Genomic DNA, 25492 nt, shown 5'->3' on the forward strand with positions numbered 1-25492 from the left:
TGTGATGTTGTCAGAAAAACGCTCCTTAAGCTCCTGCTCACCCATGGGTCCTAAACGCTTTTTAAGCCAATGTGTCAAATTCTTAGATAAACAGTCTTTATGGCAATGCACTTTAGCATCCTTCTGCTCGCTCATAGGTGATACAGCACTGTCATCAATACACTTGCTCGTTTGATATTCTGTACATTGTTCTACAACCACATCAGACATTTCTGACAATGAATGTTTAGCCTGCCTGTTTGCATGGTGTGTGCTGTAGACATCTGTGTTTGATGTTGTTGGAATTTCTATTCCAGCTTGTGGTGACAGGTCAATGGAGTCGGCAATAGCAGCATGACTGTTATCCAGGTTGTCACTGTGAAATCCTACAGGCATGAGTTCATACTTGCATGTTGGTAACGTCTCAAACATCAGGTGGCACTCAATAATCCTGTTAATCATATCTTTCAATGTTGTGAATGTAATCATTACAGCAGTGCCTAAGTGTTGAGTATCTTCAGTATATGGTAATCCATCAGGCCGTCTAGAGTGTGGGTCAAAAAAACCAAATTTTCCTGATCTGTTCCTGAACACAGCAATTACTAAACCACTCATTACCAGCAATGCATAGTTCACCTCTGTTAACAAACAGCTAAGTCCTGCTTCTAGATCTAGGTACTCTTCTGCATAATGAGATGGAGGGTCTCCTAAGGTTCCATACTGGGAAAGATGCTTTGTTACATGGTACTGGTAGTCATCGTCGCGGGCAGACACTTTGTCCGGTAGTTCATCTGTAGCTAGATGAGTATGATCAACTTTATTCTTTGTTTTAGGTAACTGTCCCCCTTCGTGAGCTTGTAGATCGGCTGTTTTCTTTACTTTTGCATCTAACTGACACTTGACCTTTGTGTACATGCGGTCGCCCTTTTGCAATACAAGGTCCAGGTTTGCTGTTGTAATGTGTTCTTCCTCATGAAGGAATGCCAGAAATGTTATAGAACTACAGGCACACTGCTTATTCCTGGAAAATACATTGTATTTAGTGCTGTTTTGACTATGGGATGCTTTAACTCTTGTCTCGTCAGATTGGCCTTTGAGTTGAATATGAGATGTCCCCGACAGATGTCCAACTTCACTGTGACTAACCTGTTTGACAGCATCAGTGTAGTACATCGGTTTCACATCATTGCAGCTGTGGGGAACATGCATTTGTTGACCATCGTTGTTTTGTTGCTTGACTTCTTTTCCCTTTCCTCGGCATGGTAACGTTTTGTTCTTGTAGGCTATTTGTCACACTGGTAAACCTTAAATAATGCGTAAACGTTTGTGCTTTGCAATGTTTTTATGGTAACTTAATAGGGACTACGATATTCACAAATATATTCAGAGAATGTGATTGATACAGTAGGCTATAGTTCTCTAGCAACTTGTTATATAGACACCCAGAAAATTATGAAACAATTGTAATATAGGACCAGACGTCAACTGTAGTTTCGCAGAATTCAACGTAATATACCAGATGTGAGCTACTGAAAACCACAATGCAATCTCAATCACTGAGGGACATTCACTATAGTACCAAACAGAAGCAAGTGATTTCTCACACGTCCACTTTATCTCAACTTATAAACAATGTAGGCTACAACTGTATTACAGTTTGACTTAATAAGCAGTTTAGTTTAAAGAACTGTTCAAAAGAGGAAATGTGGTCAAGTTTGCAATTAATTTAAAAAAGACGGGCTGCATTTAACGCAATGTTAAGGATTAGTGCCCAGACAAATACCAGTCAATAATTAAATCAGTGTATCTATAAGGCAGTATAGACAGTTAATATAGATATGAACACTACCTTTGTAGATTTAGTATTTGATCAAAGATACAAATGTATACTTGGGAATGTGGAAATGACAGTTTTGTTTTGAACCAATGAAATGTTTCTCAAATGTTAGCACAAGCAACAAACCTTCAAGTAGTGCTGATTAAATATTCAGTGATGGCTTAACAATATAGTGATGATTAGGAGAATTATCTTGGTAGCCTAATGTATACACTTAATATAGCAGTTAGGCTACTTCAGTTGATGGACCGCTGTTCAATAGAGTGAAGGTCACAGGTCCACTTGTCAGAGCTGCAAATAGCTTAACTATCAAACAGAATTCTAAACAAGCCTATTGAACTACCATACATTTACTTTTACTCAAGTATATTTTACTATACAATGTATAAAGAAGCTGAACAATAAAGAGAGGTTGGCCTTGCTAGGAGTATACACTGTACTAATGTTAAGAGTATTTCTAAACAGTTTGTGAAATGTGTTTGCTTTGATGATCCTGGTCCAGTACGCAGTCCGGTCCTGGTTCAGTATGTAGAGTGCAGACACCAAGCTGATCGAGTTGAGGCTGCGTTCGGATCCAGATAGTTGATAGCCAGAAGCAAATAATTTCAAACAATGAATGTATACGGTATGTATAAACTATCACTCAGGAATATGGAAATGGTGTTTAGGTGGATGGATGTTTAACTAAAACAAAAGGTGAATAAACAAAGATGGCTCAAAGGTGTGGCAATACAAATGTCTCAAAAAGCTGTATCCAAGGTTTCAAGGTTTCATATCAGGGTTGCATCAAAAGTTGTATCAAGTTTCATATCAGGGTTGCATCAAAAGTTGTATCAAGTTGCGTTTCAGGGTTGCATCAAAACTTGTATCAAGTTGCGTTTCGGGGTTGCGTATAAGGGATTGCTTAAGGGAGCAGAGCAAGATCTCTCAGAGTTGCTCCCAACTCTGAGACTTCTCTGGGCGAGAGAGAGAAAAGGTAGAGACAAAAGACAGAGAGGCAGGGAGATAGCAGGGTTTGGGGTGTTGGATTAAGAGAAAAACAGGATCCACTGGAACCCAGGGTTCACTGCGCAAGGTTTACCTGAAAGAAAGAATATTCATAGTCACATTTATACAAGTATATCAGTAACATAAATGCATAACGCTGCTGTCGGGAAGAAACCTTGTGTTGTTTGCTAAAGCAACTAACTCCACCTCTCCTGGAATATATAAAGTTACAACACGAACCTTGCTAGCATAAACAGTTTACAAAAACTCATTGCTTATACATCTTTCTTTGAGATTTACAATTAAAAATCAGATCTTTTGAAAATCATGAGATTGGAGCAGATTTCCGATCACCTGATCAGGTCAACCCTAGTTATTACAATGTTTATTTGCAGCAATTTGGCTAGCTGTTCTGAATCTTCCCCACAGGATTAATAAGCCTTATGTAGTCAGTTACTGTACTGTATAGAATATGCAATTGCTAATTACATCAACCATAGTATTCAATATTTAAAGTATAATGTGTGTTCCATCGTACAACAGCAGTGTGTGCTGCAAATAGCAGTTCTACAAGCTCACAACATGGCCATCTGGTTATCAGAAGGTCACCACTTTGGGCCGATTCATACTCCTATTTTACCGCTGTTTCGGCGCTGTAGTGCCGAAATGATTTTGGCTCGTCATAAATTTTCAGTAGCACCGAAGAGCCGACTTTAGGACGGATGTTTTTAACTAATACTTACTCAAGAGTAACTCAACAGCAACCAGCTTTGTCTGCAGAATGAAAAGTAGAGACAATCACCAATGAACATTTATCTCAGTACATCCATACTTTATCCATTATTTTTTTCATGTGGGTAATTGCTCCCATCCCAGAACGTTGCACATCACCGCAATATACAGAGTAAAGGTCCCTGCACATTTCTAACTAAAGGGCTTACATTGTAACAGCTTGCATTTAATCATTCTGGTCCAATTTAAAGGACCATATCCTCTGAGACACAGAGTGGGTAGACAGAAATGGTGTCATCTTATGAGGATTAGTGAGGACCACTGTAAGATACAGTAGGTTGACAGGTGGTCATTTATGGCAATGGTTCTCAAAGTGGGGTGGAAACACCCAGGGTTCCTTGAGGGGGTTCCCAGCTAAAATAGTTAATGTAGCATCTAAATCAATGTAAGCACTTCAACATACATATATTATTTGGCTATTTGAAAATAGCAATGAGCATACATATCTGCTTAAAAAAAAGAAAATAAAAACATGTTCCTGACAACATATTTTCACACTTAGTGACCTAGTTCATCTCCTAGAGACGTAGAATACTAAATAATCATTGAAAATGCTGAAACTGGACTAAAGCCAATTGAGTCATTTATATTTGGTTGAGGTGGATTATGCAAACAACATCCACTAGATGGCACTGTGGATTCACATACCATGCTTTACAAGTTTTTTTGCACATAAACTCAGAGATGTTACTGAACATGATAATCTAGCTTGATACAGCAAAACATAACAATGGTCAAAGAATGTTCTGTTAACATGCTCTACTGAATGATTTAGATTCCTTGTTCTACATTAAAAAATGGTCAATGTATTATCTTGGCATCACTGCCTTTTATCACTGACAGACAATTCAGCAGTTTGGTAGAGCATGTTTATAGACAGAAATAAAATCCTACTTATAGAACCATTTCACATATATATATTGAATTATTTTTTTTGTCATTATAATATAACAATGAATTAGAAGAAGTTGTATTTATTCATAGCAAATAGGCCTAGTAGTTTTTCGTTTAGGCTACTTTAGATTGCACATTTACCACAAAGTGACATATCTACTGTTGGTAGAGGCTTATATATTATACGAATTGGTGGGTATGATTGTTGTCATTATTGCCTAAAGTTTTGACTTATTTATACAAAACAGATTTAAATCTGGATGTGGCACAGATCTGATTCAGGCTGGATTTGCCTGCCAGTCTGAACACACAGATGGGACAGCATTAAGCTGATACAGTAAATACTTACTCAGGTGTAGGTAGGGTCAGGATGTAGTTTAAACTGCAGAATGAAGGACATAACATGCAAAAATTAATCAGTTGTTTGTGTACAATATGAAGTAAAAAGTATACCGGTAGTCATACTTTCACTTTAATAGGCCGAGCAAAATATTGGTTGACATTTATTGGCATTTGGTGAAAAAAAAAAAAAAAAAAAAAGTCAGAATTCGACCGATGGTCTGCGTTTGCTCGGCGCGGACCCCCGCGGAGTTCCGCGGGGGGGGGTCCGCGATAGTCTGCGTGGGGGTCCGCGCCTCCGCGGACCCTAACGCAGATCATGGTGCCATCATTCATGCATCAAAACAAACTCTAGTCTAGGGACGTGCTTTGACGGTTGCCACATTTCGTGACAGAGAGAAACAAGCAACCAGGCCTATGAAAAGGTTAACAGGCCAGATAAAGACAGAAAATCCGAAAAAAATTGCAACTATAGACAGTGCTGACTGTCAAACATCATTGTCCAATGTTGTTTTAGAGCAGTGGTTCTTAAACATTTTCATCTCAAGGACCACCAATATTTTAAAGAAACTTTACAGATAAACAAGTCGAAAGTAGCTTATAATGACTAGACTTGGCAACACTGAACGGTTCCACAAGCTCACAATATGAAATATAAGGTATTAATAAATTGTATTGTTAATATCCATAATTAGGGCACCTGCTCTAATGGGCCACCTGGCCTGAGAAACGCGTTCTCAGGGACTTACTCAGGCAAAGAAGTTATTTTTTTAAAGCATATCCATCATTGCCCTAGGACAAAAAAGATAATAATCTTGCTACCCATCCTTCCCACGAATGAATAAAATAAAATAAATCCCCACCTACTAAAAATGACCAGTATTATTTTGCATGGCCATACAATAGAAAAGTATTGGCATAAATATACTTATAGTACCAAAAGCAAAATTGTTTCAAAGTATGTGTCAAAGTAAATAGAAAACAGCCAAATCGAAAATAGCTTGTGATGCAAGCTATACTTTATTAATAATAATAATAATGTTTCAGCAAAGTAACGTAATTGTTAAGCCAATAAAAGACAACATGACACCATGAAGATAATTATTAAATTAACGATTATTATGTTTCAGCTCACACAAAAAATACATCGGCTTACTTTACTTACGTAAAGTTAGTAGTCACCAGGGGAGAGGGGGGGAAGGAGGACAGGAAAAGGTTAGATTGATCTCAAACCACAATGTTGTTTTTAAGCATCATGCCAACAAATATCTACAAGGTCACAGCTATCACTAATGTAATGCAACATATAGGCTTCAGTGTATGATTGAAGTAGCTTACATTAGCTGGCTACACTATTTCTGTACAACAAATGACGAATTGTGTAATAAGTTCATAGAAACTGACTGACGGACGCACAGCACGTTCAAAATACAACATTCATGATTTCACGATAGATTCCAGCGGTGTTAATAGCAAATCATAGCGGTTAGATAGCTACAAAAAAACAGTAAACTTCTTCGGGCAATGCGGTAAGCGCTCGGGCCTAATAGCTTCCTAGCCTGTTCACTATAGCTTTATGTTAGCACATAAATTAGCCTGGCCAACATAGCCCGATAGCATGATTAAAACGTAAATAAACGAACGCATAAAGGCACGTAATGGTGCCGCGGTGTGTTGTTTAACAGAGTGATGAACAGGTGTAAACGCAATTTGTGCATTTAGTTAATAAATTGAAATAACCTGTAGTGTATGATCACAGCGCGACCAACCTATTTCGGAAGAGGAAGTGAGTGTCGTGATGTAATCCGCGGTGTCGCAGTTAAAAGGATCCTCGGATTTATCAGCGTGTAGAGTAGGCACGGTTTGATCTCGCTGCATTGCTCCTCTGGCTGGAACTATCCCATTGAGTTAGATTGAGCACTTCCGCATTTCATTGTTACAATGGGAGTCATGACTCAACGCTAGTGTCTCTTACTATATATTTATGTCTCTTTGATAAAATGTAAAGATTACATTTTAATGTTGGATGTGGGAAGGTTATCCAGATCTCTGGATTCAAGATAATTACAATTATTTTATTAAGACATAATGGTTGAAAAAGTACTACGTTTTATTATTGAATATCAATAATAATCCAAAATTACTACCGTTACTGAACTATTCTGTTTCAGTAAAAAAGTCCGGAATTCAAAATATAGGCTACCTCAATAAAAGTGCACTCGTATTGGTATCAAAATGTACTTAACATACTGTCAAAGGTAGAAAGTACTCACGGTCAAATAAATGCAGTAGAAATACAATATTGGGATCTGAGATGTACTGCAGTGGTAAGTAAAGTAAAAGTACAGGCCTATTTATTGGAAATAGTACAAATTACCTCAAAATTGTAATAAGCCTACACCTACAGTACATTGGTAAATGTACTTAGTTATTTTCCACCACTGTATATATTTTTTTAAAGCAAAACATATTTGAGCTCTCATTTCTTTATTTTTATCTTTAGTACATAGCATGCTGAACTTAATGAATTCAAGGTTAAATAAATACGTATACTTTATACTACTGGATTGTTCAAATAAACCGTACATTACCTGTTAAAACTGCGGGACATTGAGACTATAAGGTGTACATAATTGCATTAAAATAGTTCAAATGACAGCATTCTGATTATTTATGCATTGCTGCCACCTGCTGGCCGTCTACCGGTAATCCACAATAAGAGCTAGAACTTGACAACGGTATTAAACAAATTGACGTTAAACATCAAATATATCATTTTCAGATGAATTACAGATTAATCATTTGATGAATTTGCCATCTAGCTTGTGGAGCTGACAACCAATTTTACCCACCTCTTTACATAAAAACCTGATATGCTTCCAACTATGAACATAAGCATGTGTGGTCTTGTATTGTAACACCATTTCGCTATACAAGACCATGTAGAGACCATTCAGACCATTCATAGAGACCATTCAGACCATGTATGGCCTGGCCTCCATTCACTCTAGGAGCTTGTATATCAAACACTACCATACATAATACTGACTGTCAGTACAATAATGTTTAATTTCACCTTGATGTGTAATTATCTAATTACCTAGATTTGAATATCCTATGCAAGTACTAGGCTGTGAAAATACATCCTGTCAACATACCTGGGTTACTCTTCTGAACAACCCTAATCACAAATATCATGTTTGTACACCAGTGAAAGATGACCCTGAGCATGTATACATGTCGGACAGAAACCCTGTAGAGATCAAAACATGTGACATTGCGACACAATTTGAGCTTGTAGAAGAGGTATCTTTTCCTGGCATGGCGAGGGAAGCTGATGTTGACGTTTCCAGGGAAAAGCAGGCTCTTGTAGGATGTTGGGGAGATGGTAAAAGTGATGCCATCTGCCTGCCAACAGCAACCATGGCTCCTAGAATAAATGTTTTTTGTCATGTCAATCTCTTCACACAGGCAGACAGATACAGAAATCTCCATACGGGACACAGACAGATGGTTAAAACAGGTATTGCATACTAGGTTCCCAACTAGCATCGTTCCCAGCTAGGCTGGTGGCCAAGGGGCACAGGTCTAATATACAATAAATAATGACAATAATGATTTGAAATAACAACAGGTGGCTGAACTTGTAAATATACTGCTAACTATTTTCTAATGGAATGTGTATAGGCTACCGTCAAATAGTACTATAGCTGAGGGAAACATTTTAGTGTTAAAGAGCTAAAATAAGTACAAAGAAGGAGGAGGTGTTGCGGGCTGAATACATTGATAGTATACCACCTGCCATACCTCCCTCTATGGATAAAGACCTCCCATCTTTTATCTATCCTATCCGGTGAAATCCTACCTAAGACACTGCAGCAACTTTTCTACTGTCAATATCATAAAGAACAGAGGAAGGTTAATGTATGGCAGATTACGAGTGGTGAATATTGCTTGCAATCTCACGATAGATATATCAAGATACAGAGGCCATGATACGATAACATATATATATATATATATCGATATATCTCGATTAACCGTTTATTCAAAATAATGACCATGTTGCACAAATACAATAAAGCACTTTCAGGCCCACAGAGAATTCAAATAAATGTCTAAACATCCTAACAAGGGGTCTGGGAAGGGACTGCATTTCAACTCCCAAAGAGGGCTTTGATAACGTTAAACAGAGGTACGTTTGGCAACACTGCGTCACCCAAATAATTTATTGCCATATCGATAGAGCAGCCTCTCGATTGATTCACCTATTGTCCAGATTCTTCATCGATAAATTGAATGCACCACTATATATTACCCTTCAAAACCTCCCTCTCTAGGGATTAAGACCTCCATCGTTTAACCCATACCTATTCAACAAAGTGACTCTAGCAACATTTCTACTGTCCGCCTCATTAAAGAACAGACACAGGTAGTGTATGGTACATTCTCGAACTACTACTTTATGCATCTTTGCAAGCTGTGTCTATTGGAGGGTGGATTAACTTGTAGGGCACTGGGATAGACTCCCTCACTCTGGCTGATATTGACAATAAGCCTCTCTGATTTACGTGACTTCAAATGAATGACATTACAATTACTATATAATAGTTATATTTAATACTATGTACCTCAATGGCCAGGTTGTGGAGTACAGGGCAGCGCTGTTCTGATTGATGAGCACGTCAGAACAGTCGGCTGGATTGTGGGCCAGATCTGCTCATAATGAAGGTTTGGTGAGATGACAGTTTCACCCCAGAGCAAAATGGTGTCCTCGTCTCCATTCTGTAATCAGAGAAAGATTTAAAAGAACCAATTCAACATGTGCAGACAAGTGCAGAACACAACACAAATCTGAAGTGAAAAGTTTAACCATCCACTTTCAAAGTTATGGAAATTAACTTAATGAAAGATAATCAATCATTGCACACATGTGTTAATCTGTACTTAATCTATATCTATGTGATTTTTTTTAAAGCAATGTAATACAACAGTGTACATTATACCCACCAATATCATTTTAAGCTCAAGATATATTTATTCTACTGTTTAGACATTATACTAGTTAGTAGTATAATGTCTACTCTATATAGTGTATATTGACAACATAATTATGATGTCCATGTGTTTTTTTTTACTGTGATGGCTACAACATAACTTTACAATGACAAACAATGCTAATACTACCAATAATTGAGACATTTTACAGCATTAATGCGATACATACACTTTACGTTTTTCTACCATATTAATGTTACGATAACTAGGCTTGAAACATGACAGTTATGACGCAACATGTTACATAGCCGGTATATAGCCCTGCAACATGAATATGGTAACGTGCTTTACAACATTAACGTCTACAATACATGAACGTTCATATTTCAAATATAACTGCTCACCCTATGGTCACGAATGTTACAATTGTGTTCGGGCATACGCACCCGTATCTTGCGTATTGTTCGATAAAAATGATCGGTGGCCAATCTGATTTCATCATTTGCTTTCAACTACGCGACCCTAAGAGCCGGTGTATTGCAATCAGATTATAATAAACATTATAATTCCTCTATGAGTAAAATGGCAGGCGATTAGATTAAACAAGATTAATAACAATCCGAGCAGCCCTAGCCCTAAGCACTGCGTCCATATCATAGACTGTATTAGATCGATGTGTTGTTTTGGTCACAAGGATATCTTCCGGTTCAAGGTTCAAATATTTGATATAGGTGAAGTACTTTCATTGATGAAGTGCTGCCACCTGCTGGACTTTGTACTTCATTGACTGATATTCCAAAACACATATTTCCTTTGAACGATTAAACACAGACTAGCAGAAATGTTTAAAAATACAAGTTAAACTTTGAGCATTAAATATAGCGTTTTAAACCGTTTATATTATGTTTTTATTTTATTTTGCATAGTACTGTAATGTTGTATTTCATTAAAGTTAAATTATTCAATGAATCAACCAACACACACACATACGCACGCGCGCGCGCACACAAACGCACGCACGCGCCATAAGCTTGACATGCATGGCTAAAAGCTGCCAAATGTAAAAGGATGAGCTGGTTAGGCCAGTCTAGAATGTATGGCCCTATATACCAATGAAGTGGGCTCAAAGATAATTGAAGTAACAAATTCATTGATGACGAAATGTTACCATGCAATCGATAATTAAACTTTGCAAGAATTGGTCGGTGACACATCAAAAACGACTTTGTCAAATGGCCCATATAGGCTACCCAAATAAATTGTGTTTAAATGTACCCATTCTGTTACTGTACTTCAATCAATCAATCCGATCGATCCCCACCATTATGTATGGCCTCGGAGCAGCCCCTACTGATTTTATTTAATTGGCATAATATGCATATGCATATGATGCATTTCATTGATAATTTAAACTCTTAACCTTATCAACACATTTGTTAAAAACCAAAATTGAATAAACAGAACATTTAAAAAAAAAACCTTATCAACACAAATCAAGGATTAACGAGGGATTGGCTTGAAAATACATTATATATTTTATAGCAGCCTATAGCATCCTATCTATTTTATTTTAACCATAATGAAATACAGAATAGCAGAAATGTTTAAATAATACAAGTTAAACCATGAGCATTACATATAGCGTTTCTAACCGTTTATATGAGGTTTTTATTTTATTTTGCATATAGGCCTATAGGCCTACTGTAATTCTGTATGTCATTGTTCCCCATGCATTCAATATGAATGACTCCAAATTATAATTATAAACAATTAACTCATAGCTTTGTTGTGTTTAAAATCCTCTTAGCAGAACATGTACTTTCTTGTGCTTTTTTCTGTTAAATAAAGTTAATAAAGTATTCAATGAATCAAGCAAGTCTGTATATGCTAATAAAACAGTGAAAGCTAACCATTTTAGTTGCTCATTTCTTTCCTGAAACAATGTGTGAGTCTTGGATGGAATAAAAGAAGTATTGTAGTTGAACATATATTTATTATAAAACACAGAAAAAAGGAAACATTGGAACAAATGTAAAAAAATAGAAAAAATAGAAAAAATGATTTTGAAATCAAATGTCTTTGACCGACGTCTCTACGGGCCCCTCTCCTTGCCAGCTTCCGAGAAACTGTCCCCCCAGCACCTCGTCGCCATCGTCGAACAGAAGCTCCATTCCGTCCTGACTGCAGGCCCGCACCTCCACCCCATCAGCTGTCTGTTCGACGACGACGGCGCGTGGGTAGGTGATTTCCCCGGGGGGGAACAGTTTCTCGAACGCTGGCAAGGAGACGGTCACCACGTGGTCATCGTCCAAGAGCAGCTCCATTTCCCCGCTGGCCAGCTTCATCGCCCCAAGGAGCTGATACTCCTTCGGCAGCTCCGGCTCCACAACCTGTTGACATCAAACATTGTTTTCAGTCATTCGTTTAACATATAATGCATACATGTAGCAAAGACCTTTCACTACGGCTAATGTTAAAATATTACACATTACAATATTGCAAATGAAATTACACAATACAGTTACAAACAGTAGCCTAATTTGTATGGACAGTAGTAGGCTTACCTCAGTTTTTGTGAATGCGGTCGAGCCGAGGGTGCCATACTTCACGGTCAGGTGGCTGAAGCTCACTAGCTGTCCGTTTTTCAGGTGCGGGAGAAGGACGGCCTCTCGCCACAGCTGGACCGTGGCCTCAACTCCTTTCTGCAATGACGGAATCACATGGCGTTAACAGTATGAATTTACTAACAACGTTAATGTGCATTAAACAGATCTTGCAGGATATTAACTATTTCACAGAGTTGGAAGTGAACATTGAAAGACAAACAGGCTATACTAAATTATAAAACGCACCTCATTTATTTTGATGTTCTGCCTGGGAACAGGCATTCCCTTCTCTGGTTGGTGTTTGCGCACCGGCTCCATCTGTGAAAGAAATGAGAAGAAATGATATCCCCATTCATATATTTATTGCATGATTATAGTATTTATACTGCATATTTGTACGGTGTATGCCTATATTGGAGTACATGTTAACTTATTAGTTACTCTTTTGGGTACACCATCCAACATTCCGACTGTTATAATAATATAATAAAGGTCGACTTACATCAGTAATGTAGCCTTGGACAGTGACGAGCCGGCCTGCACCCGCTGTGCCAATGTTGGCCAGGGACATCGCCTTGGAGGGGGGGTTGATGAGGGCCTCGCATCGCGCCTCTACGGCCTCTTCGATGTCCAGAGGCGATGTTGCGTAGAACCCGGTGTCTCCCCAGCACTGCAGCAGCCCGTGCGCAGTGACCCGGTAATTGCGAATCATGTAGGTCGTGCCCGCCTTCACCCTGGGGGCCTGCTTTTCAAAAAGCACCATCTTGGCGATGGTCACGCCGTCCGTGAAGGCCACGCACAGGTTGGTGGAGGAGAGGGCAGTCTTAATGCCCCCTTCACAGTCCCAGTCCCACTCCCGGACAACGAGGCTCTCACGGGCCGCTGCAGCCTTCAGTTTGATGGTGGGGTGGCGCTGGAGCTGGTATGGCGATGAATCTGATGCAGATGCAGTGCAGGTCCCGCTGTTTAGAATGCTCTGCAAATCCATTTCTGAAAACACACAAACAAGATGAATTAATTCACCAAATGAGCGTATTAATATAGTGTGATTATAAAAGAAAGGAAAGAAAGAAAAACTTTTACAAAAGTCAGGTGCCCATATAGATGTTCAACAGGTTTCTTCTTATAATGAATAAACACAAACCTGCGATATGCGTGTGTCTAGCAGTTGCTTCTCCGTCAGATTGAGCAGAACTTCGTCTTCAGGCAAGCAACAGAATGAGTGAAACGTGGCTTTATATATGTTAGGTTAAAGCATAGGCAGGTGCAGAAGATATAAGGTTAGGTTGACCTAACCTATGTTATTGTAGTCTCTCTTTGAACACGTTCGGAGTCCCACGGTCACAATACAACAACAACCATATAGAATTTGTAAATGTTGTTGTAGCCTATCTGGGAACTTTTCTTAACCCTTGAGGGGGTCATGTCGATCAATGTGATCGCTTTAAAATGAAAATCATCATCATAATGTGTCAAAGTGAATTGGAGTATAGGCCTATAACAAATTCATTGATAATCAAATGTTATACCAATAGATAATAAAACTTTGGGTCGGTGACACAGCAAAAACGAATTTGTATGAAATTTGGCAAATAACTTCATGTGCTATCCTTTATAGCACACCTTTTTGACTTGAGAGCTACTTTTAAAATGCCCAGTTTCAATTTATCAATTTCATTGCAATCAAGTGGAAACTATCATGTCATGCTTTCAAGCGACACAAAACTACACACAGTGTGCTGATTCTGAACATACACATATCTCTTGGCCCTATCATCTAAGTTAAACTCCAACACCTTTGTTTTACTTGTAGCTCAGGTGATACATTCAGACCATATATGTATGGCCTCCATTCACACGCTATATGTTTGTTTCCAGGCAAACAATGTGCTATCCTTATAAAATGCCTCCACCATGCAGTCCACCAATTTGCTGACCCACAAGTCTGGGGTGAGCGAAATATATATCCTAATCCAAACTGAGTGGCAGATTCCCATGCTTTCCAGTCTAACCATTAAGGGAACACCTGCCTTTGAAAGAGACATGAAAGAGGCCGCGCAAATCAAAATGAAGAATTAATGTAAACACTTCGGGGATCCCACGGCACAAAATACAACAACCATACAACCTAACCTATGTTATTGTATAGCCTCTCTTTGAAGTTAAGTGTTTAGTGTGTGTGTGTGTGTGTGTGTGTGTGTGTGTGTGTGTGTGTGTGTGTGTGTGTGTGTGTGTGTGTGTGTGTGTGTGTGTGTGTGTGTGTGTGTGTGTGTGTGTGAAAAAAACGAATTTGTATGAAATTAGGCAAATAATTTCATGTGCTATCCTTTATAGCAGGAGCGCCCACACCTTTTTGCCTTGAGAGCTACAGCTAAACAAGATCTTACTCACCTTTTTTATCTCATTGCTGAAAAAATTACCTTTGGAATAGTGGTGCTGATGTTACATATAAGGTGAAAATGTAATTGGTTGGGGTTTTTTTGGTATAACTTTGTAATGCTACTGACGTTTGTGTGCAACATTTGAGCTGACAGGCCATTTTCATGTAAATCAATCAAGTCACCTTAATTCAAGTGATAGATTATATAAATGTAGGGGCATGCCATGTGATCTACCTGCACAGCCTTGATTGTCTAATGAACTTGCAAACATATACCTATACTAATAAGTAACTAATGTCTGTGTTGGTCTGCGTTTGTAGGCCTTAGCTGATTATTTTCGCTATTGGACGTTCACTGTGTTGCATTGCATAAGCTTGGCTGCACTGACACGTTACTTTATATATTATAGCCTACTGATCTTTTATTTTATTTTATTGGGTGATATGCATATGATGCATTTTTTTGATAATTTAAACCCTTAACATTATTAACACAAATCAAGGATTAACGAGGGATTGGCTTATACATTATATCTTTAGTTATAGCTGTGATTTCCCCATGCACCCACAATTCAATTTTTTGTCATTTACGTCATCTTCAGCGCTCGCACACGCGCTCACACACACACACACACACACACACACACACACACACACACACACACACACACCCACACACACACACACACACACACACACACACACACACACACACACACACACACACACACACACACACACACACACACACACACACACACACACACACACACGCACACGCACGCACGCCCCATAAGCCTGACATGGCTAAAGCTGCCAAATATAAAAGCGATGAGCTGGTTGGACTATACTATAGGCCCTATAGTCTAGAATGTATAATGGCTAGTAGGCCCTACCAATGGTAGCCTATAGTTAATTGAAGTAACAAATTAATGATGACGAAATGTTACCATGCAAACGATAATCAAACTTCGCAAGAATGGCTCGGTGACACATCAAAAACGACTTTGCCAAATGGCCCATATACCCAAATAAGTTGTGCTTATAAATTTACCCATTCTGTTACTGTATACTTCAATCAATCAATTGTGTGTGTGTATTGGGTTCATTGTTTAAGGTGAGTCTTTTTATCCTATATAATTTGAATCGCCTTTAAACTCTTAACCTTATCAACACAACTGTTTTTATTTCTGGAAATACCTTCTAATTTGTTAAAAACCAAAATTGAATAAACAGAACATTTAAAAAAAAAACCTTATCAACACAAATCAAGGATTAACGAGGGATTGGCTTGAAAATACATTATATATTTTATAGCAGCCTATAGCATCCTATCTATTTTATTTTAACCATAATGAAATACAGAATAGCAGAAATGTTTAAATAATACAAGTTAAACCATGAGCATTACATATAGCGTTTCTAACCGTTTATATGAGGTTTTTATTTTATTTTGCATATAGGCCTATAGGCCTACTGTAATTTTGTATGTCATTGTTCCCCATGCATTCAATATGAATGACTCCAAATTATAATTATAAACAATTAACTCATAGCTTTGTTGTGTTTAAAATCCTCTTAGCAGAACATGTACTTTCTTGTGCTTTTTTCTGTTAAATAAAGTTAATAAAGTATTCAATGAATCAAGCAAGTCTGTATATGCTAATAAAACAGTGAAAGCTAACCATTTTAGTTGCTCATTTCTTTCCTGAAACAATGTGTGAGTCTTGGATGGAATAAAAGAAGTATTGTAGTTGAACATATATTTATTATAAAACACAGAAAAAAGGAAACATTGGAACAAATGTAAAAAAATAGAAAAAATAGAAAAAATGATTTTGAAATCAAATGTCTTTGACCGACGTCTCTACGGGCCCCTCTCCTTGCCAGCTTCCGAGAAACTGTCCCCCCAGCACCTCGTCGCCATCGTCGAACAGAAGCTCCATTCCGTCCTGACTGCAGGCCCGCACCTCCACCCCATCAGCTGTCTGTTCGACGACGACGGCGCGTGGGTAGGTGATTTCCCCGGGGGGGAACAGTTTCTCGAACGCTGGCAAGGAGACGGTCACCACGTGGTCATCGTCCAAGAGCAGCTCCATTTCCCCGCTGGCCAGCTTCATCGCCCCAAGGAGCTGATACTCCTTCGGCAGCTCCGGCTCCACAACCTGTTGACATCAAACATTGTTTTCAGTCATTCGTTTAACATATAATGCATACATGTAGCAAAGACCTTTCACTACGGCTAATGTTAAAATATTACACATTACAATATTGCAAATGAAATTACACAATACAGTTACAAACAGTAGCCTAATTTGTATGGACAGTAGTAGGCTTACCTCAGTTTTTGTGAATGCGGTCGAGCCGAGGGTGCCATACTTCACGGTCAGGTGGCTGAAGCTCACTAGCTGTCCGTTTTTCAGGTGCGGGAGAAGGACGGCCTCTCGCCACAGCTGGACCGTGGCCTCAACTCCTTTCTGCAATGACGGAATCACATGGCGTTAACAGTATGAATTTACTAACAACGTTAATGTGCATTAAACAGATCTTGCAGGATATTAACTATTTCACAGAGTTGGAAGTGAACATTGAAAGACAAACAGGCTATACTAAATTATAAAACGCACCTCATTTATTTTGATGTTCTGCCTGGGAACAGGCATTCCCTTCTCTGGTTGGTGTTTGCGCACCGGCTCCATCTGTGAAAGAAATGAGAAGAAATGATATCCCCATTCATATATTTATTGCATGATTATAGTATTTATACTGCATATTTGTACGGTGTATGCCTATATTGGAGTACATGTTAACTTATTAGTTACTCTTTTGGGTACACCATCCAACATTCCGACTGTTATAATAATATAATAAAGGTCGACTTACATCAGTAATGTAGCCTTGGACAGTGACGAGCCGGCCTGCACCCGCTGTGCCAATGTTGGCCAGGGACATCGCCTTGGAGGGGGGGTTGATGAGGGCCTCGCATCGCGCCTCTACGGCCTCTTCGATGTCCAGAGGCGATGTTGCGTAGAACCCGGTGTCTCCCCAGCACTGCAGCAGCCCGTGCGCAGTGACCCGGTAATTGCGAATCATGTAGGTCGTGCCCGCCTTCACCCTGGGGGCCTGCTTTTCAAAAAGCACCATCTTGGCGATGGTCACGCCGTCCGTGAAGGCCACGCACAGGTTGGTGGAGGAGAGGGCAGTCTTAATGCCCCCTTCACAGTCCCAGTCCCACTCCCGGACAACGAGGCTCTCACGGGCCGCTGCAGCCTTCAGTTTGATGGTGGGGTGGCGCTGGAGCTGGTATGGCGATGAATCTGATGCAGATGCAGTGCAGGTCCCGCTGTTTAGAATGCTCTGCAAATCCATTTCTGAAAACACACAAACAAGATGAATTAATTCACCAAATGAGCGTATTAATATAGTGTGATTATAAAAGAAAGGAAAGAAAGAAAAACTTTTACAAAAGTCAGGTGCCCATATAGATGTTCAACAGGTTTCTTCTTATAATGAATAAACACAAACCTGCGATATGCGTGTGTCTAGCAGTTGCTTCTCCGTCAGATTGAGCAGAACTTCGTCTTCAGGCAAGCAACAGAATGAGTGAAACGTGGCTTTATATATGTTAGGTTAAAGCATAGGCAGGTGCAGAAGATATAAGGTTAGGTTGACCTAACCTATGTTATTGTAGTCTCTCTTTGAACACGTTCGGAGTCCCACGGTCACAATACAACAACAACCATATAGAATTTGTAAATGTTGTTGTAGCCTATCTGGGAACTTTTCTTAACCCTTGAGGGGGTCATGTCGATCAATGTGATCGCTTTAAAATGAAAATCATCATCATAATGTGTCAAAGTGAATTGGAGTATAGGCCTATAACAAATTCATTGATAATCAAATGTTATACCAATAGATAATAAAACTTTGGGTCGGTGACACAGCAAAAACGAATTTGTATGAAATTTGGCAAATAACTTCATGTGCTATCCTTTATAGCACACCTTTTTGACTTGAGAGCTACTTTTAAAATGCCCAGTTTCAATTTATCAATTTCATTGCAATCAAGTGGAAACTATCATGTCATGCTTTCAAGCGACACAAAACTACACACAGTGTGCTGATTCTGAACATACACATATCTCTTGGCCCTATCATCTAAGTTAAACTCCAACACCTTTGTTTTACTTGTAGCTCAGGTGATACATTCAGACCATATAGGTATGGCCTCCATTCACACGCTATATGTTTGTTTCCAGGCAAACAATGTGCTATCCTTATAAAATGCCTCCACCATGCAGTCCACCAATTTGCTGACCCACAAGTCTGGGGTGAGCGAAATATATATCCTAATCCAAACTGAGTGGCAGATTCCCATGCTTTCCAGTCTAACCATTAAGGGAACACCTGCCTTTGAAAGAGACATGAAAGAGGCCGCGCAAATCAAAATGAAGAATTAATGTAAACACTTCGGGGATCCCACGGCACAAAATACAACAACCATACAACCTAACCTATGTTATTGTATAGCCTCTCTTTGAAGTTAAGTGTTTAGTGTGTGTGTGTGTGTGTGTGTGTGTGTGTGTGTGTGTGTGTGTGTGTGTGTGTGTGTGTGTGTGTGTGTGTGTGTGTGTGTGTGTGTGTGTGTGTGTGTGTGTGTGTGAAAAAAACGAATTTGTATGAAATTAGGCAAATAATTTCATGTGCTATCCTTTATAACAGGAGCGCCCACACCTTTTTGCCTTGAGAGCTACAGCTAAACAAGATCTTACTCACCTTTTTTATCTCATTGCTGAAAAAATTACCTTTGGAATAGTGGTGCTGATGTTACATATAAGGTGAAAATGTAATTGGTTGGGTTTTTTTTGGTATAACTTTGTAATGCTACTGACGTTTGTGTGCAACATTTGAGCTGACAGGCCATTTTCATGTAAATCAATCAAGTCACCTTAATTCAAGTGTAGATTATATAAATGTAGGGGCATGCCATGTGATCTACCTGCACAGCCTTGATTGTCTAATGAACTTGCAAACATATACCTATACTAATAAGTAACTAATGTCTGTGTTGGTCTGCGTTTGTAGGCCTTAGCTGATTATTTTCGCTATTGGACGTTCACTGTGTTGCATTGCATAAGCTTGCCTGCACTGACACGTTACTTTATATATTATAGCCTACTGATCTTTTATTTTATTTTATTGGGTGATTTTTTGATAATTTAAACCCTTAACATTATTAACACAAATCAAGGATTAACGAGGGATTGGCTTATACATTATATCTTTTAGTTAGCTGTGATTTCCCCATGCACCCACAATTCTATTTTTTGTCATTTAGCCTACGTCATCTTCAGCGCTCGCACACGCGCTCGCACACGCGCTCACACACGCGCTCACACACACACACACACACACACACACGTCACACACACACACACACACACACACACACACACACACACACACACACACACACACACACACACACACACACACACACACACACACACACACACACACACACACGCACACACACACGCACACACACACACACGCACGCACGCACGCACGCACGCCCCATAAGCCTGACATGGCTAAAGCTGCCAAATATAAAAGCTATGAGCTGGTTGGACTATACTATAGGCCCTATAGTCTAGAATGTATAATGGCTAGTAGGCCCTACCAATGGTAGCCTATAGTTAATTGAAGTAACAAATTAATGATGACGAAATGTTACCATGCAAACGATAATCAAACTTCGCAAGAATGGCTCGGTGACACATCAAAAACGACTTTGCCAAATGGCCCATATACCCAAATAAGTTGTGCTTATAAATTTACCCATTCTGTTACTGTATACTTCAATCAATCAATTGTGTGTGTGTATTGGGTTCATTGTTTAAGGTGAGTCTTTTTATCCTATATAATTTGAATCGCCTTTAGCATCATTCGCATTATTTTCTCACAGACAGATATACCATCCTTATAGACCTAACAAATGTTTCTATAGCTTTGAACAAAAACATTAGCATATGGCATTGACAACCAGCTATAGGAAGAAAACATTTTGCACTTCTCGTCCAAAAACACAAACCTTTGTAATATATTTTCCGAATGAACTTGCAACCATAGGCTATATAGGATACTAATAATGAATGAATGTTTGTGTTTTGGACTGCGTTTGTAGGCCTATTATTTTAGCTATACCGTTCGCTGTGCTGCACTGACAGTGACACGTTGACGTTACTTATATAATTATATATATATACTTTATATATTATTAGGGTATTATTATTGATGATATAGACCTATGCATATGGTGTTCTTAACGATCTGTTGCTGAGTCAGCTGATGGAGATTCCTAGTGGAATAGTAAGATAGTGGCGACACTATAGCGTTGACTCCCATTGTAACAATGGAATGGGGAACTGCTCATTATTCTATCTCAATGTAATAGTTCCAATGTTTGGGACTATAGTAGCCCATAAAGTCACCCGCTTTGCGTGTCGCTCAGTCACATGCACACACACACACACGCACAACAATAGTGGTTCATGTGTTGATGTGTCTTGGGTGCATGGGAGCATCCGTTGACAATGTTATGGAAACCTCAGCTCCACTGTCTTATACCAGTGTCGAGGACTCTATTTTGTCCTCCTGTATTACCGTTTGTCCATGCACCTGCTAAACTGGATGTGCATATAGCCTACTAAATCACCTTTGTTAGGATCTGTTGATCGACCTGGTAATTTCAATACCATTTTAAAATCCTTTCTATTTCAATTCAAGACACACCTCCAGCATTCTGCACTATAACATTAAGATGCCTTTTGACATATTAAGGGTCAGCTCATCCTCAACACGATTGATGATGTAGTAACGATCTTGTATTCAAGTATATTTTATCTGTTACAGATTGTTCAAATAAACCGTACATTACCTATTAAACTGTGAGGCATTGATAGACTATAACGTGCACGGTGCACATAATTACATTAAAACAAAATAGTTCAAATGACAGCATTCTGATTTATGCATTGCTGCCACCTGCTGGCCGTTTACCGGTAATACACAATCAGAGCTAGAACATACAAATATCTCTTGGCCCCATCATCTAAGTTAAACTGCAACACCTTTATTTTGTTTTACTTGTAGCTCAGGTGATACATGCAGACCATGTATGCATGGCCTGGCCTCCATTCACTCTAGGAGCTTGTATATCAAACACTACCATACATGTTAGTTATATAAATATACACACAAAATGTCATCCCTATCAAAGTTTGAGTACATGAGATCTGTGGGGGCTAACAGCTGTTCTAATATGCACCATACAAATATGCAGTATAAATACTATAAACATACACCTTCTCATTTCTGTCACATAGGCCTACAAATAACAGATCAGTTTTAAAATTAGTAGCCTACTTGTCTTTCAATGTTCAATTTCAACTCTGTGAAATAGTTACAGTACAATAATGTTTAATTTTACCTTTGTGAAAATACATCCTGTCAACATACCTGCAGATGCGCACCATACGTACCTGGGTTACTCTTCTGAACAACCCTAATCACAAATATCATGTTTGTACACCAGTGAAAGAATGTATACATGTCGGACAGAAACCCTGTAGAGATCAAAACATGTGACATTGCGACACAATTTGAGATTGTAGAAGAGGTATTTTCCCCCATGTTCATGGAATGGAAACTGGCATGGCGAGGGAAGCTGATGTTGACGCTTTCAGGGAGAAGCAGGCTCTTGTAGGATGTTGGGGAGATGGTAAAAGTGATGTTAGCCTAGAAGATCAGGGGGGGGGGGGTAGCATTTGATGTCACAGCATAGAAAACAAAGTACTGTATGAGCCCATGGGATAAACAAAAGTAATGTAAAAAGTAATGTTTATTTGATCATCTACCATTCAATGACCTTCACATCGATGGTGTCTTTGTTGAAGGTGGAACGTGCTGGGAAGTTGACGTTTTCAGGAGGGAGCAGGTGGTTGAATGAGACTGGTTGTGGTGTCATGTTTGTGCACAGATTACATCTGTATTTGACAGAAAAGGAGGAGACATGCTAATGGCACTACTGGTTGCCGACGGTCAGGTGGAAGTTCTTACGTGTGTCCAGTACAAACTGATTTCCCAAACGTGTCTGTTAAGTTTAACTTTTGATTGACGGCTACACATCAAATAATACAAAAGAAACAGTCGAACAAACACAGTCAACCAGCCGTCCTGAACACAGTGGAAAACTGTTTGTCTGCCACTGGCAACCCCTCTGCCTGATTAGCAACCTGGTTAAATACCTGGGCTGGCCTTGACATTGACCAAGCTGCAATGACATTGTTAATTATTACGTGGGGCGGCGGTGGCTCAGGGGTAGAGTGCCTGGATGGTAACCGTAAGGTTGCCAGTTCGAACCCGGGCTCCCCCAGAGTTACTGTCGAAGTGTCCTTGGGCAAGACACTGAACCCCAAATTGCTCCCGATGTGCTAGTTGGTGCCTTGCATGGTTTCCGCTGCCATCGGTGTATGAATGGGTGAATGTAATGCACAATCTCTGTAAAGCGCCTTGGATAAAGGCGCTATATAAATGCACCATTTACCATTTTAATTATGAAAACAGGTCATAATGGCTCTTACACACGTTGTTGAATGTTACTTTGTACATTATTCTATCCCTTTGTTTGTTTGTTTGTGTTTGCTGTTAGCTATGCTGCTGTATTGTCTGAAGGAAGACAAAAAGTAGTAGTACTGTACACAAGATGTAATAATAAAGTACAACCTTGAACGTGGTGTCAGCAGCTCCTTCCTAGATCACTGCTTCCTTGCAGTGCTCCACCACATGCTGTTGAAAAATCAAACATTGCATTTCATAATGCATATAGTAGTCATGTGGCAAGGACCTTTCACTGCATCTCTACAAATGGGACATAACACAGTCATATTACTGGAGCTGCAATGATACAAGATTACTGTGAAAAAAATAGTTTGCTTTTTACATGTTTATAGTGTTTTCAGTCTTTTATGGGTCTCTCGTATAGGATAGGATGTTCAAATCGAGGCAATATAATCACAGTTGTGTCCGAGTAGCATATCAAAATATCCCTATCAGATCGGTCTAAAAATAATCCAGATTAATTCCACAGATATTGATGGTAATAATAATGTGACCGACTGACCGTCAATCTTTGTACTCACAGAACAGCCATTCTGCCTGTCTCTATCGCTTTTGTTTTGTGTATTTCTAATGTTTGAAAGCAGCAGATTAATGATTCAAGTGTCTAGTACCTCTAGACTAGAACAAATATGTAAAATCTTTAGTAAAAATATACTTTAGATATTTCTACATTAAATGTGTGTACTCATCTCATTCAGTAGACATTCAGTTGTGAAAACACACTTAAACAGACACAAAAGAGTATAGGCTATTTATTGATTGATATAATACTTTATTAACAGGTCTTCTGTATAATATCGGAATCGGTCAGAATCTGTATTGGCAGATATAGCCTGCAAATAGACATATCGCGGTCTTAATGTCATAATGTGCACCCCTAGAAATTAATTTAATGGTAGATAATCAAGCATTGTACACATGTGTTAATTAGATGTTCTGACTGTGTATATTTATATGATACCACCCTATGGTCACGAATGTTACAATTGTGCTCCGACAGGTATTAGCAATCATTTTAATCTGAACGGTGGCCATTTTATCTGTTTTCATTGTGCTTTTAACTAATCGACATACATTGTAGGCCTATCGTATTTATAGTTGAAAAGTTAACGTGGCGTTAGGTAGCCAGCATTAGTGCTGCTACGCCACGGTGTGACTTACAGTAAGTCTCAACACTTGTTTTTTGTTTACTAGGGACTCCATATCACTTCCGGTTCAACGTTCATTTAATTTCTATACTTTCATTGATGCATTGCTGCTACCTGCTGGACATTTTATCCGCAACCATCATCATATTAACATTGAATTGTAGTATTGTTTTATTACTTCTAAAGGTATAATCACTGCTGTTAATTACTTTGTCTAATGATGAAGCTGAAAAGCTTTATAATTTTATCATTGCAAAAATGTCATAAAATTACAATAAATTTCTCATGGATATTTCACATATTGTGAAGTGAATCAATCTTTCAAATCAGGCATTTTAGACCTGTTAAAATATATTTGATTAAATCACTGAAAACGTACTTGCTTTAATGAAAAATAAATAAAACCTATTTTGATATTTGAACGTTTTTTGTAAAAGTATGCTCTTCAATACAATTTATGTTAAGCTCATTCATGCTTTTATATTTATGCTCATATTGATTGATTTATTTGCTTATTTTGCTTTTTTGTTTACCTTTTTACCTTCATTGTAAAGCATTATTCATACATTACAAATCATTAGTAGACACAGTTATAACTTTACTTACTTTATTCTGCCACTTTTTGGGCATCATACTACTTCCACATACTTTATTCCACTTTATGCAGTTATTCATGCTTAAACTATAGTTTTTACAAATTTTCATACTTTTTTAAACTTTTACTTCAGCTTTAATGCATTTTCTACTTTTGTTTACAATATGCTACAGTCCCGAAATTTTGATTATGGATTTAGACCACCAATGGTAACACCATTACTCCGGTCCCCGAGTTTCAAACTTGACACGGCAA

The 25492-nt window shown here is 38.7% G+C and overlaps 1 long non-coding RNA gene across 1 annotated transcript; it reads right to left on the reverse strand.

Moving 5' to 3' along the window:
- Positions 1-2150: 2150 nt before the first annotated feature.
- On the reverse strand, positions 2151-4873 carry LOC310863800. Its single transcript, XR_014569691.1, has 3 exons — positions 4839-4873; positions 3547-3577; positions 2151-2897 (listed from the first exon to the last, which is right to left on the reverse strand). It is a non-coding gene; the product is annotated as an uncharacterized lncRNA (long non-coding RNA).
- Between the last annotated feature and the right edge of the window lie 20619 nt (positions 4874-25492).

The sequence above is a fragment of the Protomyctophum parallelum genome (genome assembly GCF_964188405.1).
Source record: "Protomyctophum parallelum genome assembly, chromosome: 1".
Classification (NCBI taxonomy): Eukaryota; Metazoa; Chordata; class Actinopteri; order Myctophiformes; family Myctophidae; genus Protomyctophum; species Protomyctophum parallelum.